This window comes from Typopeltis vanoorti, chromosome 3 (assembly GCF_054136105.1).
Source record: "Typopeltis vanoorti isolate ZY-2024b chromosome 3, IOZ_Tvanoo_1.0, whole genome shotgun sequence".
Taxonomy (NCBI): domain Eukaryota; kingdom Metazoa; phylum Arthropoda; class Arachnida; order Uropygi; family Thelyphonidae; genus Typopeltis; species Typopeltis vanoorti.
Genome location: NC_143551.1, coordinates 50,963,463 through 50,979,354, shown reverse-complemented (window position 1 = coordinate 50,979,354; position 15,892 = coordinate 50,963,463). Strand labels below are relative to the sequence as shown.

At 37.8% G+C, this 15,892-nt stretch overlaps 1 protein-coding gene across 4 annotated transcripts in view; it reads right to left on the bottom strand.

Moving 5' to 3' along the window:
- The window catches only part of l(2)k01209 (uridine-cytidine kinase-like lethal (2) k01209), a 269,918-nt gene that overhangs the window by 193,706 nt on the left and 60,320 nt on the right, over window positions 1–15,892 (bottom strand). The window lies entirely within an intron of this gene.

Here is a 15,892-nt window from a genome sequence, read left to right as displayed (position 1 = left end):
TTATTCTCACGATATTCTTTCCACATCTTTTTCTTGTGGATCTCCTGCTTAATAAGGTTGCATATCCATTTCACTCAAGACATATTTATTCTTCGAACGCTAGGGATACATACAGGTATTGCCTCATTTAAGTACTTTTTTCAAAGATTCCCATGCTGCTGACATATTTCCCATTCAGTAACTGATACCATGGGACCAAAGATAGTATCCTCCTAAGTTGATCATAATTTCCAGCTTTGTAGTTCTGCATGTAACCAGTTCTAATGGGAACATCAATATAATTAGATACTTCAAGAAAGCACAGCTAGTGGTAAAACAAGACTTATTCTTAACAGAGACCCCTTCTGATGCTATGAACAAATTTAATACTCTTTGACTTCAAAGTTCCTTCTTTCACATATGCTGCTTGAGAAAGTTGTCTTGCAACAATTCAGTAAATTTCTCTTCTATCCAATCAATGCTTGGATAATTCAAGTCATCCATAATGATCATTCGATTAGTACCCATAAGGCTAAATTGGAGATGCATTTCTTCATTCCATGTAACTGAGCCACCAGGTCTGTAGCAACACCCTACCATATATTTCATTTTGTTAGCCTCCATTCACCAGATAGTCTCAAACTCACTACTACATAGGGCATTGGTAACATCATTGTTTTCTTTTATTTCAACCCTAACTGGACTTAAGTCGTGTGTATCATTAGTAGTAACCCCCCTTCTATCTCTTCTGTCATTCCAAAAATAGTATACCCATTACACTCAATCCCAGTTACCACATCTGATTCTGATAGCCAGGTTTCACTAATGCCAACAATCTTAGGACACATCGTATTCAATAAAGCAATGAAATCAACCCCTTTGTTTCTGATGTGCCTAGCATTTGTATATAGACACAACAAATTACCACCTATCCTATTTGACCTCATTGTAGAACTTTCTCTTTTCCCTCCCCAGACATACTCAAACGGTCCGAACCCAAAGCATATTTTTCTACTCCTTCCCCAGATACATAACCAGGTTCAAAGCCATTCATATCTTTACCATGTTTTTAATTATGATAGTACTACATGAAAAAGTTACATCATTACTAAATTCCTATCAACAATTTTCTTCCAAATTAAGCTGTTCTCTCTCAAGACTCCAATATTATCAAATCTTTTATTTCTCTTCTAAGGCACTTTTTATTGCATCGATCTGCCTAGATCTTGCTCTTCCTATGGGTCTTTCTCCTGCCACAAAACACTTGTTTTGCTAACCTATATCACCTGAAGTTATTTCTGCTAACAATGTTGAGTTCTTTCCTAATATCCTCATTTTTAATATGATTCTGCCATTGATGACAAAGATGTTTTTTTTTTTTTTTTATTTATTTATTCTAACACACAATATGTATATATTAACCTAGAGAGAACAGATACAATACAAGTAGTCATACTGACTTCATTATTGTTTACATGGATGATGTCAGACTGGCCTAATACAGAGATTTGGAAATAGGAAGTGACTACTTCTCAGTGTTGAGCATGCAAAAAATGAGTAATGAGATGAAAAATGTGTACTATAGTTACAGAAGTTAATTTTCACATAGAAACTGAGGACTAAAATATGAAATTATTATTGAGAAAAAAATGAAACTATTTGAAAACAGGAACCAAACCTTAGAAGATGAGCAATAAACCCTGAAGAAACATTCCCTGACAGCCAGGGGGAATAACATCAGGTGTACACATCAATACAAGTTACAAAAAAAAAAAAAAAAACACCAGAAACCTGAAATGTAGCAAAATCAACTAGAGCATAGGTGGCAACAGCAGGCATGCAGCCTGTAATGTGATTTTGTACGGCCCGAGGCAGGATAAAAACTATATTAAATTATATATATTATCAATTTAGCTATTAGTTTTGATCGCAGATTTTCTGATTGATATACTAGTTATATTCATTATTTCTGATGACTGAAACAATTTATATTCTCAACACAGAATCAAAATTGCTTTAAAAAGATTACTCAATTTATAAACTCTACTGCTTCTCTATGCACTACAGAGTAATGCATTATTGAAAGTCACTTGCTTGAGGGAGTTGGAGGAGAGCCATGACATTGCTTCAAGTTTTCTGTGCCAATGTTAGACCAACTTTTGGAGCAATTCAGTATGCAATTTTCTGACTTCAGTGACATGTGGCCACAACTGACATTATTTAACAACCCAATGAAATGTGACATTTCAGAGCAGCATGACACTATTCAATTGGAGTTGTGTAACTTTCAAAGTGACCCTTTTTTCCAGTCAAGGGTAGAGATAGGACTTTTGTAAACTGGTACCAAGGGAAAAATATCCTGCGTTGAGTGATTTTAGCTTGAGAATTGCATCCATGTTTGGAAGCACATACATATGTGAATGCACTTTCTCAACTATGAGGGCAGTTAAATCATCACGAAGAAGCAGACTGACTGATGATCACCTTCAGGATTTGTTACAAATATCGTCATCATCATCGAAAATAGACTTTGATGAACTTGTTGCCACACATGAATGTAAAAAAAAACAGAAATATGTAATTAAATTTAATTTAACAACTTATATTTAAATCAATCAAGTATTTTGTTCTCTCAGTAGTAAAATGATTTAACAAATATAGTAATTCAATACATATAACTATTGCCTTGAAAAAATGCAGAATTTATTTTTTATTTAAGTTCTGTCTAAAAGTGTGCGGCCCGTGATGCTACCACTCATCCTTAAATGATATGCATCTTATCATATATTGGCTCTCGTATAGAATGAAGTTGGTCATGCCTGACCTAGAGCATACAACTGGCATGCAATGCTGAAATATATTTTGCAGTGGCTGCACTAAATAATTCAGATGACTGGAGTAGAGATTTCATCAATTCAATTTATCACAAATGTAATTATGTAAAGAAAAAGATATAAACAAAGACGAAAAACTTTAATGAATGAAACAGGACATTTACATGGAATCTTTTCACAGGACAAAGTGTTAGCTAGAGTATTCAAAGTGTCTGGTAAATGACTGGCAGAGATGAGTAAAGAGAAGAAAAGATGAAAAGGAAAAAAGTAATAGTGTTAATGAGTGAAAAAGGCAAATTAAGGAAATAATATCACATTGTGATTCCATGATCGGGGGGGGGGATATGCTTGATAAGTGTGCGAATAATGTTTGTGATGTCCTTGGAGGTGTCGTGCAATAATAAATCATGCCTACTTTGTGGAAAGATTAAATATATTGGTACTAATATCAAATTCTAGAAATGGAAAAGAAAAGAGTTAATAATTTTGCCAGAACAAACTATTTACAAGCCAAAAGTATAGAATGTGAGAAGTATGAGAGTTACTGGAAGAGCATAAAAAGAGAATGTCTCTCACTTGACGTCTCTGACCAAGGTGTGATAGAAGTGAACGGGTGCCAAGCAGGTAAACGTGTGCAGGCTTCCTTGAAGTAACTGAATGCGAGAAAGATCACATTCAGTTACCTCACATCATAGAATGCTGAATTCAGTTTCTCAAATATCAAACCTTAATGAGTTATTAATTAAAGATTCATGGATATCTTCAAGGGGATACTCTAAGGCACTATATCATAATGCCAGAAGTATTAGGAAGAAAGGCAAGGACTTTTTTTTTGGCATTGGTTAGCTTGAAGTGACCAAAAATTATAGGTATTAGCAGAGCCTCCATAGCTCAATCAGTGTAGATGAAGCCCTTGGGTCAAAAAGATCGGAATTAGATTCCTGTCTATGACGTGAGGAACCTTTATCTGGTCTCTTTCGACTAATGGTGAGCAGATCCCATATGGAAGTAGAGGGGTTTTTTTCAGTAGAGGGTTTTTTTTTTTTTTCTGTTCTGAGGGACAAAAAACCTGAAAACTCAGGTTTTTTGTCCCTCAGAACAGGCAAACCAGCCCTGTGAACACACTGATTTATGCTCACAAAATATACATACCTAATCCCTCATTAGGAGGGCTGGTTTGCCTGCCCACCTAATGAGGGATTAGGAGGGCAGGCAAATAAATAAATAGACATTAGAGAGACTTGGTTAACAAAGGAAAATACCACTTCTTAGAATGTAAGGGCTGTATTTTCAGGAAGAATAGAGCAAGAAAGACTGAAAGAGGTTTTCTAATAATAGTAGAAGTGCAACCAGCAAATTAAGATGTTCAGCAGGAAGATAAGAATCGAGAGAAAGCATGGTTTTGAGATTTAAGCCAACAAAACAAAATATAGCTGGTTGATGATTCAGACCAGAGGGATCAAAAGGGAACATAGTCAATATACACTGTGAAATTAGCTCAATGAACACAGAACAAGTAATCATTACTGGAGTGGGGACCTTGGCTATGGAAACAGCTAGAAAGAGAAAAGAGCACAGGAAGGGAAGGAAATGAAATTTATGTGACTAGTGAGAGAATTACCTCACACAGCTTTGAGAGAAAGCACCAAGGGATTTGAGAATGTTGGATAAGGCAAAAGCATGATAATTCTTTGATCTGTATCAAACCTTTGATTACAGATCAAAGGTAGTTCAGAGCAATGCCATGGCTGAAGAAAGTGAATAAGTAGAATGTTAGTAATGCATGAGAAATGATCAAGAGGTATGTAAACAAAACAGTATCAAGACTGCATACCTAGAGTAAAAAAGGATAAATTATGTAGAAATTAAATAATTTATCCTTTTTTTAAAATGTTTGTGGATAAATTAAATAATTTATCCACATTAAACAAGATGCTGTAGAGAAAACAAATCTTATGGTTGTATGTAAGGAAAAGGTGATCAGCAAGCTCATGAGCAATACAAAGTGCATGCAAAAAGGGTGACCAGCATGGTGAAGCAGGCAAAATCAGATTACAAGAGAAAATTAGCCAAGCAAGCCAAGTAAAATAGCAAACAGTTTCTTTTATTCTCTTTTTTTTTTGTTACATAAGCAAGCAAAAGAAAAAGTATGGAAAAATAATTTTATTGAACATTAATATCACAAAAAGAGGTGACAAAAGCAGAAGAAATGGTTGAATTACTGATTAATCACACTTTGCAAGGGTATCAAGAAAAGAATAGAAGGTTCTTGTCTTGATCTCCTAAACAAATTCAAAAAAATCTTACAAAAAGAATAAAATCTTCCACTTTCAACTTAACTTGCATTTGTGGTATAAATGCAAACTTAAATGATATGCATCATATCATGTGCAGACTGCCAAACCTGATTTACTGTTTTTGACTGAACCTCAAATCACTGCCACAAACCCACAGCCCACCCATCTTACTATCCAAACTACATCCTATACGATTACCTCCACCACATGGATGGTACTTTTACTTTTGTAAAATTTGACATTCCTTTCCAGAGGATGCCTAATCTTGAATCTCTCCTTTTAGACCTCCTGCAGCTTAACATTTCCCCGCTTCATTATATCTAATTCATATGCCGTCTCTACCGTTTCCCTCTATTCTGAAACCATTCTGACCTCTTTTAATTTATCGATGAAGCTTGATTTAATACAATCAAAATTTCCCAACAGCAAAATTATCTTTCTTGGTGACTTTAATGCTCACAATTCTAACTGGCTCCCTTTTTTTCAAATTCCGCCAACTGCTGGAAGAAGCAGAAATATTTGATGTAAGTAATGATTTAAAACAAAATCATTTCTCAACCAGGATCTTGGACAATCCTCTTCACATACACAACAAACTGGATTGTTTCTTAACCAGTTTCCCTTCCAGGTACAATGCACACATGAATGCTCTGCCTGGTAATTCAGATCACAATCTCAGCAAGTTTCATCTCTTGTGGAATGTCGTCTTCTTAGCCGCTCACAATCTCATGTAGTTTAGCATTATAAAAATGCCATGTCAAAAGATTGTGACTTTTACTCTTCCTTTCAATTATCAGACTACTGTTTTCATTCTTCTTCAGATCCAGATACTTATTCGGTTGCAGAAATTCTGTGCTAGAAGTGAAGTTTTCAGTCCTCACTTTAAAAAGGCAAATCTTTGATAGGGCTAAATGTAGAAAACTCACCACAAATGCCATTGTGCAGTCCCTTGCAAAAGCTGTTCAGCATATCCATCTGCACTTTCTCAGGAAAATGGTACCATTGCAACATCACTTAAAAGGCAAGGCCAACCTTCTGGGATCATTCGTCTCATCCAATTCTATACAAATGAAGGCATATCACCACCTTCTTTATCTGGAACATTGCACTGCATGCCTCCTAATCTTGAATAACCTGGATATCAAAAAGGCTTCTGGGCCTGATGGAATACCATCAGCTGTGCTTAAGAGATGTGTGCCTGAACAAACATCTATTCTTTATTCAAAGAACTAATCAATGACCACCAATATGGGTTTTGCCACTCAAAATTAACAGCAGATCTCCTGGCCTGCACCACCCACATCTGGGCACATGCCACTGAAATGTTTGTGGCACACATTCATGGAAGCAAGAACCCCACCATTTACACTTTACAGCATTTTGGTACAACTTTTGTTTTTTCCCCTATATCAGTTCAATCTGATATCCAAATGTCAGATTGAATTGACAATTTACCCATGCCACAATCCAGCTTATTCGAATCATTCTGAAAATACGCATATTAGCAGTATTCCTGATTACCCTACCTATCTTTGCATCATCAGCAAATAGCTATATGTCGCATGTCAAATCCTTCCCAATGTCATTAATGTACAGATTGAATAACAGTGGACCAAGCACTGATCCTTATGGTACACCACTGGTTACCTTAAATTTTGCAGACTCACCCCCCCCCCATGTAACACTTTTTGATATGTCAGTCTGCCTTCCTCTTATCCATGTTAAGATTCTATAATCCAAACCCATACTCTCCAATTTATGCAGTGTTCAATGCTGTGTTCTGTCAGCCTTAGCAAAATCCAAAAGTAACATGGTATATCCATTCTCCTTGTCTAGCTCAATGGTAACATTATAGAATGTGAGCAAGTTGCTAAGACATGACATTCCCTTAGTAAATCCATGCTGTTCATTGCAACGCAGATTCAACCCATTTCTGAATGCAAGTCCTAAGTAACTTTTCCAAAATCTTCACCATGACCCCTGAAATACTGACTAGTTGATAGTTGGATACATTGGTCTTTGCACCACCCTTGTGCAATGGGATTACCATACATCTTTCCACTCCTGTGGAATCTCCATAAATTTAGCACCCGTGCTAAATTTTTTATGGATTTTTATTCAAATTTGTGCAACAGCTCTAATACCTCTTCTTCATACTTTCTCCATCTAGTGAAGAGATAGCACTTCGCTCAATGTTTCATACAGCAGGTTGATAGTTTTCAGAAAATGTGCACTCATTAGTTGAACAACCTCTTCTGCATCTGTCACCCTCGGCACCATCTGCATTTAATAGTTATTCTTTCATATTCATTCTTTCTTTTACTTGCAGCATATTGACAGAATTCATTAGGATTATCTTTAGCTTGCAACCAGTTTCTTTTCATATTCAGACTTAGCTTTCTGTACAACAGTTGTGACTTTACAGGCCTACTGCTTATAATTTTTGTAACAGACATCATTCTTATGCAGTACAGTAACGAGGGTATGAAGCGCCTGTGGCAAATGTCTAACTTACACCCCCCAACCCAAAAATAACAAAAATTTTGAAAAATTTAATTATAACAAGTTAAATTTTACTAAATGCAATATGTTAAATACTTACTATTAACCCCATCAAAATGAATGGCAGTGTGTTGCAGAATTTGTTTGTCTAAAGCAGTGTATTGCCAAAATTTAAAAATACAATATAAAATAGCAGACTTTTATATCTATTTATTTATTTTTTACGTTTTGCGCCCCAAACCTAGTTGCACCCGAGGTGGGCACCTCTTTTGCCACACCTTCATTACGGCACTGTCATGCACCCTGTATTCCTTCATTCTTTTCTCATGAATCTCTTGCATGATAAGATTGCACATCCATTTGACTCAATTTATTCTTCGAACTATTGCGACATATTCTGATATTGCATCAGATTTTTTTTTTTTTTTTTTTTAAATGCTTTCCATGCACTGTTAAAATTTTCCCATCCAGCAACTGATACCATTTCACTGAACTTGATACACTTCTCAGTTGGTCATAATTTCCTGCTTTGAGGTTCAGCATGTAATCTTTCCTGAATGGAACATTGATAAACTTAGCCACTTCCCAATACACACACACACACACAGCTTGGAAAGAGGTCAATGGACACCATAGTGTGAGAGACAAACAACCACGGCACCCACCTTAAGATATATGATCTCATTTTACTGCAATGACTGCAGCAATCCTATGAGGCATACTTTCCAGAAGCATATGATAGCAATAATGAGAATTGTGGACCATTCTTCCTGCAGGCATGTAATAAGGTCCTGGACTGTTGTGGGGTAGATGTCCGTTGACACTCACCTGACACTCCAGTTCATCCCACAGATGTTCAATAGGGTTGAGATCACGGTCAATGGAGATCAGTCAAGTGTGGAGACATTCATATCCACAAACCATGCAGTTACAGCAGCAGCCTTAGACACAATGCACTGTCTTGCTGAAAGAGAATGTCCAATTCCATAGAAGCAAAGTAGGAAGCACTACATTGCCCAATGGTGCCATTGAACCTCTGAGTTCATGGCACCACAAAGAGAGGTCCAAGGCCAAACCAGGAAAAATAGGATCATACTGTCATGTTGAAATTTCACAGTTGGGTATACGCACTCTGGTAAGGGACATTCACTGGGCATCCCCAACACCCATCTCCTTCGCAGAGGGTGTAGCATAATTCATTACTCCATAACACAGTTTTCCAAGCTTCCATCCTAATACACACACTCTGTGCACCAGTGAAGACGTTGGATGTTGATTCAGATAACATGGGGCTTTCATATTGCCATGGTCCCACTACAGAACCCTCTGTTGCGAGCTACAGTTATGAATGATTTTGTGCAGATTTGTGTCCCAGAACTCCGTATTCAACATGTTGGCTGACAAATGGCAGTTTTTACAGCCATTTGTCAGCCAACATGTTATCCTTCGTAGCATCCTATAGTCACATTCAGCGAGTGTGGTGGGTCATCCACTGTAGATAGCACTTTCAGTTGACTCCTTGCACTTTTTACTTGAGAGCATCATAATACTTCAATTTATACTGGTTACAAACATGTGACTAATTACATGGTACAATGTACCTTGCTCAAGGCGCGGGGAGGGGGGGTCTGATGACTTCTTTTGAAGCAGTGTATATATAGAATTATTAATATTATTATATTAATATAATTAGTATTATTACAGCAACCTCCACACTCAAATGGGACAAACTGCATAAGAAGAAGATATGACGCATCCAGGGAGTCTAAAGACTCATTGGGGGGGGGGGGGGGCACTACTCTACAACTGTCTCTACCAACTGCAACAAACTCCAACAACACCAATGCCATCTACCACCACTAGTATTTTCACAGACAATCACAAACATTCATGCCCAAGGTGGGATTCGAACCTGCAGCCTTTTGGCTGGAGAGCAGATACACTAACCACTCAGCCAACCAGGCCAGCATATAGATCCTACAAAAAGTAACTTTCTTTCACAAAGTCTTACTTTATCTTGCACTGTGTTATAACCTATTAACAAATGATGCTTAAATATAGAATAGATTTAAATTATATGCTAATAGATGATCATCATAGGTAAATAATGATATAAAGTATGATATTTTTTCATAAACTTCCTGCAAGGCATGAACATCAGCTGAATCTTTCTGCATTAATTTTCACCATACTATGAACACATTCTTATCACCCTTGATTACAGTTATTACCAGAGGGACTGCATGACTGAACAATTCTTTCTTTACTTTCATTTGGTTTTTATGTCTTCTTGCTTTTTTTTGTAAATTATAATTACTTCTCTGTAAACATTTTATTGTTAAAGCAATGTAGAGATTAGGTTGCACCCTAAACAAAAAAAACTGCAGACATTATTTAAACATAACAGCCAGGATTCATAATGATATTAAAATCTTGTGTTTAACCACGTTTCAGTTTCTAGTTTTAAAATTTTGTAAACCTGTTTTCATTTAGTAGTACTACTCAAGCACTACTCACAACCAAATCATATATTTTGAGTAATTTGTTTTCAGCAGCGAACAAATAATTGATTGCCTGGGTAGAAGAGTTGGGTAGTATACCTACTCTCTCACCAACAGGTCATGGGTTCAACTCCCACTAAAAGGTACGGATGGTAACACTGGATTTTCATAATCCAGTGTTAGACCATCCTGTCTAAAGTGGCTTGAAAAATTTCCATGTTTGGTTTCTGGATTACTTAACCCTTAGCAGATTCGTAGCACTATGGTACTATAGGTTTACACTTTTGTGGGTGGGATTCATATAATAAATAAGCATTTTATTATTTAGGCCTCCAAGGAGTCAAAAGACTCATCGCGGGAGGTGCTTCCTAGGAAACAAGTCCATCAAGACTCATCGTGGGAGGTCCCTTCTAGGAAACACAAGGTCTATCATACAACTCCTTAAACTCATTGACTGTTCTCGCTCTCACCACTCTATCAGGCAATGCATGCATTCCACGGTTCAACCACTCTCCATGCAAAGAAACCACTCCACACCCTCTTGCTAGCAGTTTCCTTTTGTAACTTCCAGGGATGGCCCCTTGTCATCACTTCTTCCCGCTGTTCAACCAAGCAAAAGAATTCCCCAGTGTCAACCCTGTAACCACTTCTCAACAGTTTAAAAGTCTCAAATCAATCAAATTCCTTCTATCCACCAAACTCTGCAGTCCACAAATGAAGTTATCACTTCATTTAAAGTGTTTTAACTTCCTTTCATATTCATTTGCTATCAAGTAGATATTTTGTTGGCCAGATTATGTTTTATCTTAGAAATATATTATTATTATTATTATTCAGGCCTGCATGGAGTCAAGAGACTCATCCTGGGAGGACTTTCCTAGGAAACACAAAGTCTATCATACCACTCCTTGAACTCATTGACTGTTCTTGCTCTCACCACTGCATCAGAATGCATTCCATGGTTCAACCACCCTCCATGCAAAGAAACCACTCCTCACTCTCTTGCTCAGAGCTTCCTTTCGTAACTTGCATGGACGGCAATGACTTATTCAAATCCTCTTGTAGGGAGCTGCAGCATCTGCACTATTACTAATAATCCTTCCCAGCTTCGCATCATCTGCAAACAACTGAATATCCCCTTGCAATCCATTGACAATGTCACTGATATAAAGGTTGAACAATACAGGTTCCAGTACTGAGCCCTGTGGAACCCCACTTGTAACCTTCTGCCTCCTTGATATTGCCCCACCATACACAACTCTTTGATACCCATCAGACAGCCAATCCTGAATCCATTTGACTAACCCAACATCTAAACCCATCTGCTGCAACTTAAATATCAGCTTATCATGTGGTACTCTATTAAATTCCTTTGCAAAATCCAAAAAGATGGCAGTATATGCCTTTCTCTCATCAACTGCTCTTGTCACTTTATTATAAAAGGCAATCATATTACTAAAGCAACAGTGCCACTTAAATCCATGTTGATTTCTCCAAGCCCTTAACTACTGTTGACACACAAACTGGTGTATAATTAGATATTTCCAGTCTGCTACCGCCCTTTCTTACTTTCCTTCCATTCCCTGGATACCTTTCCCGTAGCCAGACTTTCATTGAAAAGCCAGGTCAACGGAGCTGTCAGTTCTTCAGCACATTCTCTCAAAACCCATGGTGAAATACCATCCAGTCCCACAGCTATACTGACATCAAGAGTACTCAGTAATTGGAACACACTCTCCTCCTGCACCTCTAAAGCTCGAACCTGCCCTATCCCTCTAGTATTAAAACCTATTTCTCCAGGATGAAATACTCCAATAAAGCGTTCATTGAACAACTCCACTATGTCCTTTGCATTGGTCACCATATTCCCATTTTTATCCCACAATGTCATTCTTCCACAATCACCTCTCCTCCTACTAGTCACATAGCTAAAAAAATTCCCTAGGATTTTCTTTGGATCTTAATGCCAATGCCTTCTCATATTCCAGTTTTGCCTTCCTCACCATACTAGTCACTTTCCTGGCCTGAGTCTATATTCTTCATGCATCTGCTCTCCACCCCTCTCCTTATATCTCTTCCATAATCTCTTTTTCGCCTGCAGTTCCTGTTTGATATTGTTTGTCATCCACTTTACACCAAATTGTGTTCTCTTCTTCACTCGTGGAATACTGTTTACTATTGCTGCTAACAAATATTCCTTCACAATTTCCCAAGCAGTAATGATATCTCACTCTTCCAATTCCTCCCTCCATGGAACTGTCCCAATTTGATATATAAGACTATTACAATCGCCTGCCTTATAATTCCACATTCATTCTCTTTTCTTTGATAACTCCTGAATGTCTATTCATCTTCCAAGTCAAAACCACATGATCACTCTCTCCAACTGGGGAGAGAGAGAGAGATGTCATTTCAGTTATTATCAGCTCTCCTGATGCTATGACCAAATTCAAAACTCTTGAACCTCTTGTTCCCTCTATTACATGTTGCCTAAGACATTTGTCCCTCAAGAATTCTAGAAATTCCATTCCCTTATTACTACATGCATTTTCCTCTTCCCAGCTTATACTGCTATAGTTAAATCTCCCATAATAATCATTCTTCTTCTTGCAGTTGCAAAGATCAACTGCCTAAACATCTCCTGCTCCCCACCTATGCTCCTTGGCTTGTAGCAGCATCCCACTAAATATCCTGTCTTGTCCACCTCTACCTCACACCATATGTTTTCAAAACCATTAATGTCACTGCCTTCCAAAGCCTCCACTCTTAGAGGATGCAAGTCATCACTTATCATAAGCAGTACTCCACCACCGTGTTATCCCTTCCTATCCTGCCAAAAAATGCTGTACGATGCTACTTCTATTCCTGTTACTATATCATTTTCCATCAACCACGTCTCAGAGATCTCAATAATCTTTGGCCAGGCTGACGCTATCAGCACCACCAATTCACCTCCTTTATTCCAGATACTCCTGGCATTAGTATAAAATGTAGAAATGTCACTGCTTCCATATCTATCATTATCCCCTACAGACCCCACCGGACTCAGTGTTACCTGATGGCATCTCCTTTCCCCCCACCAAGCACCCATTCCCAAAAGAGCCCACCCCTGCTAACATCAACCCTGGGATTTCTACTTTCCCTGCATTAACACACCGACTCATTCAGAAAACAGCAATCTCTCCAGATTCCTTCCTCATTTAAATGCAAGCGGTCTCTCACATACAGTTCCTTTCTATCCTCAAATGCCCTCCAAACAACCACATATTAGAATCCTCTCTTCTGACACATTCTGGCTATTATGCTATTCATTATTACTGCTCTTCTGTTCAGCTCATCACTATCATACCTGGGCACCACACACACACTTTCCTCTCTGCGTTTTCTTTCGTACAACCTCAAGTAAGAATCTCAGATCTCTCGCCACCTGATTTACATTGCCTCTCAAGTCATTCGTGCCCACCATCATAATCATCTCATCCACCCTTTCACCCCACTTAATTGCCATAGCCACACTATCGTTCCTCCAGGCAAATACTCCACTGGCATCCTATCTTGCACACTATGGATCATCGAGTCTTCATATATCACAGCTCTTACCACTCTGTTCCTTGATTGCTCACCTGCATCCCTCACTCTCTCTCTGCTCTAATTCTTTCACTTTGTGTTCCCCTACTTACCTGCTGTCCTAGCATCATTCCATCCCTGGTTCCAGCACTCCATTGCATTCTTCTCATTCCCACTCTCTTCTACTGCTCCTATTCTCTATAGTTCCCATACGTCTCTCTCATTCCCACTCTCTTCTACTGCTCCTATTCTCTATAGTTCCCATACGTCTCTCTCATTCCCACTCTCTTCTACTGCTCCTATTCTCTATCGTTCCCATACGTCTCTATCGTTCCCACTCTCTTCTACTGCTCCTATTCTCTATCGTTCCCATACGTCTCTATCGTTCCCACTCTCTTCTACTGCTCCTATTCTCTATCGTTCCCATACGTCTCTATCGTTCCCACTCTCTTCTACTGCTCCTATTCTCTATCGTTCCCATACGTCTCTCTCATTCCCACTCTCTTCTACTGCTCCTATTCTCTATCGTTCCCATACGTCTCTATCGTTCCCACTCTCTTCTACTGCTCCTATTCTCTATCGTTCCCATACGTCTCTATCGTTCCCACTCTCTTCTACTGCTCCTATTCTCTATCGTTCCCATACGTCTCTCTCATTCCCACTCTCTTCTACTGCTCCTATTCTCTATCGTTCCCATACGTCTCTCTCATTCCCACTCTCTTCTACTGCTCCTATTCTCTATCGTTCCCATACGTCTCTCTCATTCCCACTCTCTTCTACTGCTCCTATTCTCTATCATTCCCATGTCTCTCTCATTTCTTTTCTTCTACTGCTCCCATACCTCTCTCATTTCTTTTCTTCTACTGCTCTCATACCTCACTCATTCCCTTTCTTCTCTCCTCTTCTATCATTCCCATAACTCTCTCTCTCTCACTCCTACTCAAATTGACCTTGCAACCATCTCTTCCATTCGCCTAATCTTTCATACTTCTCATCTTATTCCCAAAACATTCCACCATCTCTTTCAGCTCATCTCTCTCTCTGCAAGTTAGTCACTCTTACTTGCCATTTATCCTCTCAATTATGACCATTTCCGAAAACTTCACAATCATTCAAACCTACACTTCCCCACTCTTATTTTTTCATTCATATTTCGCTGCTTGTTATTCTCACCTATCACACTACTCATCTCTCAAAAAACAATCTCCCGCTACTGATGCAACGAGGTCGGATATCGTAACATCTCACTCACTGTATTCCTCCCATTGCCTACATTTTAAGCATATATGCACTCCCCCCTTCTCTCACCTGCCATATATCCAACTCCTGGGACACATACATGCCACAAAATCTTGCCTTCTTGGTAACCCAAAAATAAAACAATATAAACAACTAAATTCCAAAAGCAGCACCACTAAAGAACACTTGTATTACTGAGGGAAATGTAGCACAATTCGAGACAAAAGTCACACTATGGAACAGAATAACTTCATAATTAAGTTTATACTATCTACTAGCAAACGAAGTTTGCTAGGGTGTTTATGAACCTTTGATTTTTTGCACAATGTTGCACTAAAATAACACTTGTGAAGAAACTTGGAGCAAAGAGCTTCAGTACCTTATGTCATTTCAGCATTTATTATATTCTTATACACACATCTCAGAATACGTTTCATTGTAGAAAAAGAAAATATCCTTTATTTGTTTGGAAATTTCGCAAAATCCACTACTGGTCATCTTTAGATTGTACTCAGATTCCCCAGATATCTTCTCCATTTTTTTTTTTAAATCCTTTAAGAATATTTTGTTCATAAACTGAAAAAGTGCAAGCGATCATGTAATCAATAGGACTATAATTCATGGTTTTGTGCTAATATTCTGACATGATTTAGCGTTAACTACCAACAACAGTGCCGATACATTAAACAATTTGATCATATATTACAACTCAATGTAATTTTTTTTTTTTAATATTATAGCCTTTCTCAAACAAATTTGTTTTTAGTTTAAAAAAATAATTAAAACAAATCCTGTTTTCTAAACATCAATATATAATAATTATAAACCAAAATAAAAAAAAAACCTCCAATGTTTTAAAAAAATTACACCTTTTAAAACAATATTTTAATATATAAAAATTTAAGTAATCAGGAGGGCTTTTTTTTTTATGGTGTATGATGATTACATTGATAGTGAATGTTTTAAACACAGA